This window comes from Schistocerca nitens, chromosome 1 (genome assembly GCF_023898315.1).
Source record: "Schistocerca nitens isolate TAMUIC-IGC-003100 chromosome 1, iqSchNite1.1, whole genome shotgun sequence".
Lineage (NCBI taxonomy): Eukaryota > Metazoa > Arthropoda > Insecta > Orthoptera > Acrididae > Schistocerca > Schistocerca nitens.
The window spans coordinates 891,487,320-891,500,447 of NC_064614.1; the positions used below are offsets into that span (position 1 = coordinate 891,487,320).

Sequence of the window (13,128 nt, forward strand, 5' to 3'; positions counted from 1 at the left end):
GCTGTTAACATCCAGCTGCCGCTGCCCAACACTACAATGGCAGACAACAATGCAAACTAGCCACAGACTGCACACAGCACAGCCAGTGATTTTCATACAGAGCGCTACGTAACGTTGCCAATAAGAAAACAAACAGCCTACTTACATAGCGACCACCATTACGATCGCAAACGAGCATAAGAAACATGCGAAATACACTCCTGGAAATGGAAAAAAGAACACATTGACACCGGTGTGTCAGACCCACCATACTTGCTCCGGACACTGCGAGAGGGCTGTACAAGCAATGATCACACGCACGGCACAGCGCACACACCAGGAACCGCGGTGTTGGCCGTCGAATGGCGCTAGCTGCGCAGCATTTGTGCACCGCCGCCGTCAGTGTCAGCCAGTTTGCCGTGGCATACGGAGCTCCATCGCAGTCTTTAACACTGGTAGCATGCCGCGACAGCGTGGACGTGAACCGTATGTGCAGTTGACGGACTTGGAGCGAGGGCGTATAGTGGGCATGCGGGAGGCCGGGTGGACGTACCGCCGAATTGCTCAACACGTGGGGCGTGAGGTCTCCACAGTACATCGATGTTGTCGCCAGTGGTCGGCGGAAGGTGCACGTGCCCGTCGACCTGGGACCGGACCGCAGCGACGCACGGATGCACGCCAAGACCGTAGGATCCTACGCAGTGCCGTAGGGGACCGCACCGCCACTTCCCAGCAAATTAGGGACACTGTTGCTCCTGGGGTATCGGCGAGGACCATTCGCAACCGTCTCCATGAAGCTGGGCTACGGTCCCGCACACCGTTAGGCCGTCTTCCGCTCACGCCCCAACATCGTGCAGCCCGCCTCCAGTGGTGTCGCGACAGGCGTGAATGGAGGGACGAATGGAGACGTGTCGTCTTCAGCGATGAGAGTCGCTTCTGCCTTGGTGCCAATGATGGTCGTATGCGTGTTTGGCGCCGTGCAGGTGAGCGCCACAATCAGGACTGCATACGACCGAGGCACACAGGGCCAACACCCGGCATCATGGTGTGGGGAGCGATCTCCTACACTGGCCGTACACCACTGGTGATCGTCGAGGGGACACTGAATAGTGCACGGTACATCCAAACCGTCATCGAACCCATCGTTCTACCATTCCTAGACCGGCAAGGGAACTTGCTGTTCCAACAGGACAATGCACGTCCGCATGTATCCCGTGCCACCCAACGTGCTCTAGAAGGTGTAAGTCAACTACCCTGGCCAGCAAGATCTCCGGATCTGTCCCCCATTGAGCATGTTTGGGACTGGATGAAGCGTCGTCTCACGCGGTCTGCACGTCCAGCACGAACGCTGGTCCAACTGAGGCGCCAGGTGGAAATGGCATGGCAAGCCGTTCCACAGGACTACATCCATCATCTCTACGATCGTCTCCGTGGGAGAATAGCAGCCTGCATTGCTGCGAAAGGTGGATATACACTGTACTAGTGCCGACATTGTGCATGCTCTGTTGCCTGTGTCTATGTGCCTGTGGTTGTGTCAGTGTGATCATGTGATGTATCTGACCCCAGGAATGTGTCAATAAAGTTTCCCCTTCCTGGGACAATGAATTCACGGTGTTCTTATTTCAATTTCCAGGAGTGTAATTCAGTCACCTAATGAAATGAAACTGACGGGACAATCTAGGGAATTAGGGGTTTTTGGGCCGGGACAAACTATAAATACTAAAACAGGCTAACATCATTCCAAGACAACCACATAATCGAAAAATAAGACACACATATTCCTGCGGAATAAAGCGAACAAAAAATAAAAAAACACGGAACTGGACTCGAATAATTCACTTGACCTCAAAGAAGACAGCGATACTAAAAATTCCACTCATAACCATAATTATCAGTATCACAATTTTCACTAGACCTATATAGCTCAAACGCAGACGTCGATACGAAAGCGCACCCCAAATACACTCCTGGAAATGGAAAAAAGAACACATTGACACCGGTGTGTCAGACCCACCATACTTGCTCCGGACACTGCGAGAGGGCTGTACAAGCAATGATCACACGCACGGCACAGCGGACACACCAGGAACCGCGGTGTTGGCCGTCGAATGGCGCTAGCTGCGCAGCATTTGTGCACCGCCGCCGTCAGTGTCAGCCAGTTTGCCGTGGCATACGGAGCTCCATCGCAGTCTTTAACACTGGTAGCATGCCGCGACAGCGTGGACGTGAACCGTATGTTCAGTTGACGGACTTTGAGCGAGGGCGTATAGTGGGCATGCGGGAGGCCGGGTGGACGTACCGCCGAATTGCTCAACACGTGGGGCGTGAGGTCTCCACAGTACATCGATGTTGTCGCCAGTGGTCGGCGGAAGGTGCACGTGCCCGTCGACCTGGGACCGGACCGCAGCGACGCACGGATGCACGCCAAGACCGTAGGATCCTACGCAGTGCCGTAGGGGACCGCACCGCCACTTCCCAGCAAATTAGGGACACTGTTGCTCCTGGGGTATCGGCGAGGACCATTCGCAACCGTCTCCATGAAGCTGGGCTACGGTCCCGCACACCGTTAGGCCGTCTTCCGCTCACGCCCCAACATCGTGCAGCCCGCCTCCAGTGGTGTCGCGACAGGCGTGAATGGAGGGACGAATGGAGACGTGTCGTCTTCAGCGATGAGAGTCGCTTCTGCCTTGGTGCCAATGATGGTCGTACGCGTGTTTGGCGCCGTGCAGGTGAGCGCCACAATCAGGACTGCATACGACCGAGGCACACAGGGCCAACACCCGGCATCATGGTGTGGGGAGCGATCTCCTACACTGGCCGTACACCACTGGTGATCGTCGAGGGGACACTGAATAGTGCACGGTACATCCAAACCGTCATCGAACCCATCGTTCTACCATTCCTAGACCGGCAAGGGAACTTGCTGTTCCAACAGGACAATGCACGTCCGCATGTATCCCGTGCCACCCAACGTGCTCTAGAAGGTGTAAGTCAACTACCCTGGCCAGCAAGATCTCCGGATCTGTCCCCCATTGAGCATGTTTGGGACTGGATGAAGCATCGTCTCACGCGGTCTGCACGTCCAGCACGAACGCTGGTCCAACTGAGGCGCCAGGTGGAAATGGCATGGCAAGCCGTTCCACAGGACTACATCCAGCATCTCTACGATCGTCTCCATGGGAGAATAGCAGCCTGCATTGCTGCGAAAGGTGGATATACACTGTACTAGTGCCGACATTGTGCATGCTCTGTTGCCTGTGTCTATGTGCCTGTGGTTCTGCCAGTGTGATCATGTGATGTATCTGACCCCAGGAATGTGTCAATAAAGTTTCCCCTTCCTGGGACAATGAATTCACGGTGTTCTTATTTCAATTTCCAGGAGTGTAAAATTAATCAAACCCAAATTCTAAAAACCCTAATTTCAAAGGAATTTCGCTTTTACAACAAACTACAATCTCATAGTGAATAAAATAAATCATAAAACGCACTTACAAACTGCAGACAACTCAGATAATTCCTTATTAATCAAGGCTGGCCGAAACACATAGTACAAATTACACACACAAAAACAGTACTACAAAAAACAAAATATTCAAACACAACTTCAAGGCAGAACTCCTTACAAACAAACGACAAACAAGCAACATTAAATCTAAAACCAACAGCAAACTACAAAAAAATTAAGGGCTCATAAATCAAAAACAAATAAATAATCAGTAACTATCAATCACAGACTCGATCCCATTCAGCCGAACTATTGCTACAAACCAAATCACAAACACAAACAACCACCACAAGAGTCCGTCACTGTTAACAGCACGTCTCTTACAAAAACGACCAATTTCAAATACGCCGACGACATCACATTCGGAAAAAACAGCAAAATATTTGTAACAATCAAGATTGTAGATATGATCACTAATCGTTTCATTCGCAACAATTTATGCTGTGTTCTTAGGTTCCTGTATAAACTTAACTTCTGAAATAGTGCCACATTCGGAGACAGACAGCCAAATATTTGTGAGAACCAAATACGATCGCTACTCGTTTCTCAAGCAACAATTTAAGCTGTGCTCTTAGGTTCCTGCGTAACCACACCCTCGTAAATCACGAAATATTTGGGATAAGTAGATAGACAACCACACATAACATGTAATGAAAGGCTTCTTTCTTCCTTCGTGTCGTAAACTAATAACGTCATACAGAACGCCACTGGTCAAAGCCAACTAGTGGCCTGAACCGTGCGCTTTACCAAAAACTTTAACGATTTATTTAAAACCAAAAGAATCGAATGTCGTAACAAGATATACAGGTGTAATGGACGCCATGACGTACGATACGAATTTAAAAAAATAAAACTATTTACTGCAATTATAAAATAGTGAACTAATAAAATTCCTGTCGAAAGAAACAGTATTTTGTTTCTCATGTGCAACACCGATTAAAAAATAATTTCTATCGAATTCAATGGAAATGTGACCACAAATACCTCTATAAGGAAAAGCAATTCAAAATACGCACCAAGAATTGACTTCGCTGCAGCCATTATCATTACATCATGAGTCAAAAATTACGGCACTAGTCAAACATTACGTCACTAGTCGAACATTACGTCATTAGTCGTACATTACATCACTTCTCAAAGGCGACGGCTAGTATAGGCTAGTTGGAGACTTGTTGCAGCCATTCATGGACTTCGTGTTCCCAAATAACGATATCAAGTGATCGGCCAACAATTATTCGCGATTGGTTCGAAGAACATTCTGGACAATTCGAGCGAACGTCGCCCGACACGGATTCTTTCGAACATTTGTGGGACATAATCGAGAGGTCAGTTCGCGCACAAAATCCTGCAATGGCAACACTTTCGCAAATACGGTAACTTGGCTTAATATTCCAACAGGGGACTTCCAACGACTTGTTCAGCCCATGCCACGTTGAGATGTTGAACTACGCCGAGCAAAAGGAGGTCCGACGCGATATTGGAAGGCATACCACGAATTTTGTGAGAGATTTATATATATTACTTCGCTGTCAGGCAGGTAACATATAGAAGCATGCGAATAAATTCCATATTCACATTTTTACTAGTTTTTGTCTTTGACTGGTAACATGAGAAAAATAAACACGTAATGAAGGTATAATGACACTGAAAGCTTTTAGAACCCACAACCATCGGGCATATGGAATTGCAAGTAAAATAGCGGTGAAAGCCGAAATGGTTTTGAGATTAAACGGCAAATGGCTATAGTTACATCTACATCTACATCTACATTTATACTCCGCAAGCAACCCAACGGTGTGTGGCGGAGGGCACCTTACTTGCCACATTCATTACCTCCCTTTCCTGTTCCAGTCGCGTATGGTTCGCGGGAAGAACGACTGCCGGAAAGCCTCCGTACGCGCTCGAATCTCTCCAATTTTACATTCGTGATCTCTTCGGGAGGTATAAGTAGGAGGAAGCAATATATTCGATACCTCATCCAGAAACACACCCTATCGAAACCTGGACAGCAAGCCACACCGTGGTTAGACACTGGACTCGCATTCGGGAGGACGACGGTTCAATCCCACGTCCGGCCATCCTGATTTAGGTTTTCCGTGATTTCCCTAAATCATTCCAGGCAAATGCCGGGATGTTTCCTCTGAAAGGGCACGGCCGACTTCCTTCCCTAATCCGATGAGACCGATGACCTCGCTGTCTGGTCTCCTTCCCCAAAAACAACCCAACAACAAGCAAGCTAATCCGCGATGCAGAGCGCCTCTCTTGCAGAGTCTGCCACTTGAGTTTGCTAAACATCTCCGTAACGCTCTCACGCTTACCAAATAACCCTGTGACGAAACGCGCCGCTCTTCTTTGGATCTTCTCTATCTCCTCCGTCAACCCGACCTGGTACGGATTCCACACTGATGGGCAATACTCAAGTATAGGTCGAACGAGTGTTTTGTAAGCCACCTCCTATGTTGATGGACTACATTTTCTAAGGACTCTCCCAATGAATCTCAACCGGGCACCCGCCTTACCAACAATTAATTTTGTATGATCATTCCACTTCAAATCGTTTCGTACGCTTACTCCCAGATATTTTACAGAAGTAATTGCTACCAGTGTTTGTCTGCTATCATATAATCATACAATAAAGGATCCTTCTTTCTATGTATTCGCAATACATTACATTTGTCTATGTTAAGGGTCAGTTGCCACTCCCTGCACCAAGTGCCTATCCGCTGCAGATCTTCCTGCATTTCGCTACAATTTTCTAATGCTGCAACTTCTCTTTATACTACAGCATCATCCGCGAAAAGCTGCATGGAACTTCCGACACTATCTACTAGATCATTTATATATGTTGTGAAAAGCAATGGTTCCATTACACTCCCCCGTGGTACGCCAGAGGTTACTTTAACGTCTGTAGACGTCTCTCCATTGAGAGCAACATGCTGTGTTCTGTCTGCTAAAAACTCTTCAATCCAGCCACGCAGCTGGTCTGATATTCCGTAGGCTCTTACTTTGTTTATAAGGCGACAGTGCGGAACTGTATCAAAAAATGGCTCTGAGCACTATGGGACTCAACATCTGTGGTCATAAGTCCCCTAGAACTTAGAACTACTTAAACCTAACTAACCTAAGGACATCACACACATTCATGCCCGAGGCAGGATTCGAACCTGCGACCGTAGCAGTCGCGCGGTTCCTGACTGAGCGCCTAGAACCGCTAGACCACCGCGGCCGGCGGAACTGTATCGAACGCCTTCCGGAAGTCATGGAAAATGGCATCAATTATTACTAGTCAGCATGCATTAAATGTTCTGGCTTTCTTGAAACTGATGCTGCGCTAATAGAGCTGCCTGCGTGGCGGAATAGCATGGGAGATCGGTTTCTGTAAAAAAAAAAAAGGGGGGGGGGAGGTGGGGGAGTACAGCTTTCAGATGCAGATTCCCTCCCCTGTCCCTCACCGAGTGAACCCTTGATGATGATACTTGCTTTTACATTGCAAATTCCTTTGATGATTTTCATAGATTGAGGTCGGTGTAAGACTAACCTGTCCAGCCACACAAGAGAGACCCTGCTAGGCACATGCTTAAGCTCCCTCTCTGCAATATTAATCACTGATTGCTGATACGCACTTATACTCATCTCCATATTTGTATTTAGTCGGGTTTTTGTTTCTGGTAGTTGCATTTTTCACAAATATAAGTGTACTTAAAAGGACAGCGATCAGCACTCTCTGGAGCTAGCAGACTGCTTCTCACAAGTACGCTTCGAAAGTTTCTCCGCTGTCCCACTTGGGATTGCGCATTCACATTGCGCAATATGCTAAATACTTCCTCTGAAAAGTTTGTATAAGCTTTATATCGTCTTCAGAGAGGAAAGCCGAGCTCATTTCAGAATTGCGAAAGATCTGTTAGAAATCCCAGGCACAACATGGAGCGAGGACACTACTCGCATGCGTACAAGCAGATTCATATTTTTCGCAATATCTATCCCGCTCGTCACTGGCGGTAGTTTGTGAACAGGGCCTTCAGTGTAGAAAGTGGACGGTCCACTCTGCATGGGCTTTTCCCTTTCTGTTCTGGCCGTTTCTCTCTGCAAACCGTCTCGAGGCCGTCGGCGCTGTGTAACTACATGCCTGTAGTAGGTCACCTTCCGCAGGAAGAAACTTGCATTTGTCGTCACACGCCCGCATCTCGTGGTCGTGCGGTAGCGTTCTCGCTTCCCACGCCCGGGTTCCCGGGTTCGATTCCCGGCGGGGTCAGGGATTTTCTCTGCCTCGTGATGGCTGGGTGTTGTGTGCTGTCCTTAGGTTAGTTAGGTTTAAGTAGTTCTAAGTTCTAGGGGACTGATGACCGTAGATGTTAAGTCCAATAGTGCTCAGAGCCATTTGAACCAACCATTTGTCGTCACGTATGATTGCCAAACAATTAGCAGAGACTATTTCTCGCAACAAAATAATTCGTAAATGGCTTCACACGGCGGAGGGCAATATGTTGCAACCTCATGTACGTGTTTGTCCGCGAAACGCATTTTGTTTGACGAAAAAATTATGACTATTCATTTAACTTATTATTTGGTATTTGTAATGCACTAAAAAATGTGAAGGCGATGTGACACCGTTGGCTAGTATACCCCACGGGGTAGGTTCAGCCACCTGTCGAAAGGAATGTTCTTCCTCTGTGCCACTGATCCCTTTCCTTGTGAGAGTTGTGTCGTATGTGTATTTGTGGAGTGTATACGAGTGTAATGCCAACGGCCTTGCCGCAGTGGTAACACCGGTTCCCGTCAGATCACCGAAGTTATGCGCTGTCGGGCTGGGCTAGAACTTGGATGGCTGACCATCCGGTCTGCCGAACGCTGTTGGCAAGCGGGGTGCACTCAGCCCTTGTGAGGCAAACTGAGGAGCTACTTGATTGAGAAGTAGCTCCTCCGGTCTGGGAAAGTGACATACGGCCGGGAGAGCGGTGTGCTGACCACATGGCCCTCCATATCCACATCCAGTGACGCCTGTTGGGTTGGGTTCTTTGGGAAGGAGACCAGACAGCGAGGTCATCAGTCTCATCGGATTAGGGAAGGACGGGGAAGGAAGTCGGCCGTGCCCTTTCAAAAGAACCATCCCGGCATTTGCCTGGAGCGATTTAGGGAAATCACGGAAAACCTAAATCAGGATGGCCGGACGCGGAATTGAACCGTCGAGTGACGCCTGTGGGCTGAGGATTACACAGCGGCCGGTCGGTAACGTTGGGCGTTCATGGCCTGTATCGGGCGGAGAGCAGAGAGCAGACGAGTGTAACGCTTGCATGTATAGTGTAGTGTTATGTTTGCGTTGTACGATGACACTGAGAGAAGAGAGAGCCACATAGCCGGCTCCTCTTGAATAGCACCAAGGGGACCACTGAGGTTAAGCTCCCCATTTGACGGACGGATCGCCACCAACAATGTCACTTAGCCCCCACTTCGTGACACACTGCGGAGAGGCTTGGAATTTAATCCAGGACACTGGCGCAAAGATCGGTGATCAGGGACTTTATGCCACCACTTCTCCACCCATTTCCGGCAAAATACTAGCAGTCATGATTTCATCTACCGCCATAACACGAACCAACTTACCTCCGAGTCGACGCTTTCTCACTGGCGTACGTTAGTGACCTATTTTTTTTTTTAACATTTCGTGTTGTCTTGTCGAATTCCAAACATAATGTGCCTTTCTTGGGAAACATTCTTGACATTATTGTAACTACGAAACGTCCTAAATCACTGACAAAGAACACAGAACGGCTATAACAGAACGACAGTGAGTAGACACTGAACATCTATACAGGACACAGAGTGATAAACCAATATTCGCGGCTTCCAAACGCTACGGCGTTGCGGAGGTAGAACACGTCCGAGCTACACGACGTCTGAAGCGAAACTACGTAAATACCGCACGATACGTGACATTTAGGGAATATCAAACCACCTGGGTTTGAAATGGGGACTTGTCTATCTCCAGTCGAATGTTCTACCGATTATTATTTCTTATTTATTTTGTCTTTTCCACCCCTATCTCTCGGGCCTCCACCCACCCCTACAGCCCGTCCTTGCGCTCGCCAGATATCGGCTTAATCGGCTAGCGGCCTTTACCTATATTCGTATTTTCTTCAATTAACTAAATTATTCTTCTTAAAATTAAATGAATACTTCTCTTTCTTAAAATCAAAACATTTTCTTCTTAAGAGGATGTTATTCTTTGATTTATAAGGCATTCATTTAAGTTTTTCAATATTTTCCTTCCAAAGACATCTCTTTAGAAGTTGCCTTCATCCTTTGTATAAAATAAATTGAGTGTCCTTTCAAATTAAAAATCTTATTTATGTTAAATAGATAACCAATGACTTAATAATGAGTCCCTTGTCATCCATTCCGTAGACTACATTATTTAAGTCAGTATAGCTTAACATAGATAGGTTGCACAAAATATAGTTCTTGCTGTTTTATCAAATAAATAACTTAGAAACTAAAATTGTAATAGTTGTCATGACTCTATGAAGTAAACTCCATCACCCAATTCTTATGTAATGCAATTGACCAGTTCTTTTTGATCTAAGTAATAAGAAAACCATGTTCTCCCTTTTGTGATAGCAAAACAAAGAATATTTCCGAAACCATTGTGGTATTTCGGATGTTTGGCTGTACGTGGTGACCCTCCAAGATGTCAGCTCTTCTTTTGTCATCACATAATAAACATACTGACCTACGATGCAGATGTAAATGTTATTCTTTGTAGTAGGGTATAATTTCCAGTCGGGTTTTCGTATAATATCTTCCACCATTATCGATGTCTCCGATGTCCTATTAATGACTGCCAATTTTTTGCTATATTACTTCCATATGTGATTCCGAACACTGTACATGGCGGTTATAATTAAACTTTCGGTACTTGAGAGAACTCCCCATGAAAAACAAGTTGTCGTAGGGCAATGCAACTTTGTGGAAACATTTGTAAGGACATGTGGAAGACAAATAACGATTAAACCACTGAAAGAAAACAACTTTTAATTTCCAAGTGAGAGGGTAACATCTGTTAATTGCGAACCATGTTTACATTCCAAATTTGAAACGTTGCTCAGCGTGACAACCATCTGCACCCACGATGGCCATGCAACATTCAGCTGTAGTGACACAGCTCGGCCATTGCCTGAAGATCGCACACTGCGTCCAGCATTCCCAGCCATGGCAACAGTAACTTCTTCAACAATTTGTAACGCAATCGCGTGTCGACCTCTCCCTGCAGCAATTCCCAAATCACCAGTTAATCCGAACTTCCGAATCACGTTCTTCAACGCCGGTGCGGAAGAAGAACCTCTACGTATTCCTTTAATGCGCCGTTACTTGCGAAGGGCAGCAGCACTGTTGCTTTTGCTTTGATAAAAAAGTGTTACGGGCTTGCTCACCTTGTCTAACCCATTTTGACAGTCTGCACCTGTAATGTACACTGATGCTTGTGTTTCAGCCATACGTCGCCGTATCAGTACGGCGCCTAACGGCAAGTCATGGCACTAACACTTCTAACAACGCAAATCCTGCAGCACACAGTCTGAACACCATTGCTATAAAGTAGGGTACGCATACGAACATAGTTTTCCGGCTACGCTGGCTCAAGTAGCGAAAATTTAATTACAGCCACTCCACGTATGAAAGTGTGTCCTATCGTAGCGACGTGGTGATGCTTTCCGCGGGTCACGGGTTCGGCTTGCGATTTATGTTACAAATTATTTTCTCCTGGAAACTACTTAGTTTACTACGTCGTACCATAGTGCACTCACACTAGAACTTAGTGTGGAATTGTTAATATTGTCCCACATGAATTTCCATTCCTGTGAGGGTGCTGCTCTTCGATGTATTTAATCGTCCGTGAATTTGGGATGAGACTGTAAATCTGGCTGGTATTAAGCTGTCGTGGGCTGTTTGGCATGTAACTGATTTTCGTGAAATAATCGATGAATAATATTCCAATCCTGAGTTGATGTGGTCGTTGTTCATTAGTAGAGTCCTGTCGTTGGAAACTAAACTAGAGCTAATAATTTTTTTTTAATGCTTTGCTGGTTGACTTGCAGTATTCTAGCTCTTCTCTTAATGACGATTGCTGTACATTGTGATTGAATGCTTTTGAGTCGCCCTAAGACTGTTATCTTGTAGCTGACTTTATATCCGTTTTCCAGATATGCAGGGTGACAGTTATTGAACTATATGAAATGAAATCGTCATAACTTCTAAACTGTTTGCGTTAGGACGTTCAAACTGCACGGTGGTCGTGGGGCATGATGGGAATCAGTATGCGCATGCGCACGCGGCTTATTGTTGTCAGCCATTTTGGCGTGAAAATGTCATGGTACAGCGTGCCTGAGCGTATAGCGCATTTGAAGGCCGAGTGCGAGAGCATTAACAGCTCAATGCGGCTCAATGGAAGTTTGCAACAGAGTTCAAGCTGACGGCAACCGGTCCAAGAGTGGTAACAATCAAGAATTTGATTTACAAGTTTGAGAGAAAGAGTAGTGTTCGTGATGGCAGTGTTGGCAATGTCGGTCGTCCAAAAAGGGTAAAAACGCCTGAAAACCAGCCCCAGCAAATCGATCAGAAGAGCTGCACAACAGGTGGGTATCAACCGGGAGAAACTGCGACGAAATGTTGTTGAAGACCTGCATCACCCCCCATACAGAATTCAAACCCATCAGCCATTAAGCCCCAGGGTCATTGAACAGCGATTGTGTTTCGCCAACACTATTGTTTATAGAATTGACGAACAGGACTTTGAAGTGTATATGGTTTGGTTTAGTGACGATGCCCACTTTCACTAGCATGTGTTTGTCAATGAGCAAAATTCGCGCATTTGGGGGACTGAGAATCCGCATTTCACCATCGAGAAGTCTCTTCACCCTCAACGGGCAACTGTGCAGTGTGCAATGTACGGTCACGGAATAATCGGTGTGCTGTTCCTTGATGACACGGTGACTACCGAACGGTACATGAAGGTTTCGGAAGATTATTCCATGCTAATTATCCAAAGTGACCCTGATTTCGACAAGATGTGGTTCACGCAAGACGGAGCTCGACCCCATCGATGCAGGAGTGTGTTTGATGTCCTGGAGGATACACAAAGGCTCTAGGATACACAAAGGCCACCGGCATTGGCCTTGATTGGCCGCGATATTCTCCGGATTTGAACACATGCGACTCCTTTTTGTGGGGCTATATTAAAGACAAGGTGCACAGCAATAACTCCAAAACCATTGGTGAGCTGTAAGCAGCCATTCAGGAGGTCATCGACAGCATCGACGTTCCGACACTTCAGCGGGTCATGCAGAATTTCACTATTCGTCTGCGCCATGTCATCGCCAATGATAGCAGGCATATACAACATGTCATAACCTAAATAGGAATATCTGTAGAGATGTTTACATGTTGAATAAAGTGTCTGCAGTTTGTAACTAATTTACTTTTTTTTTCATACAATTCAGTAATTGTCACACTGTAGCAACAAGCGATGGCTAATATTTTATTCTGCTATATTCGTTGTAATGGAAAGCATCGCAGCCATGTGGCAATTCTGTTAAATACGTACGTATGGAGGAAGGTGACTCTCTGTATTCGGCTAGACTTCATTATAGTGT

General features: G+C 46.5%; 1 protein-coding gene and 1 pseudogene across 5 annotated transcripts in view; both read left to right on the top strand.

Annotated features, from left to right (window-relative positions):
- The window catches only part of LOC126191836 (G-protein coupled receptor Mth2-like), a 652,141-nt gene that overhangs the window by 546,514 nt on the left and 92,499 nt on the right, over positions 1 to 13,128 (top strand). The window lies entirely within an intron of this gene.
- Positions 8,224 to 8,341, top strand: LOC126206551 (5S ribosomal RNA; annotated as a pseudogene).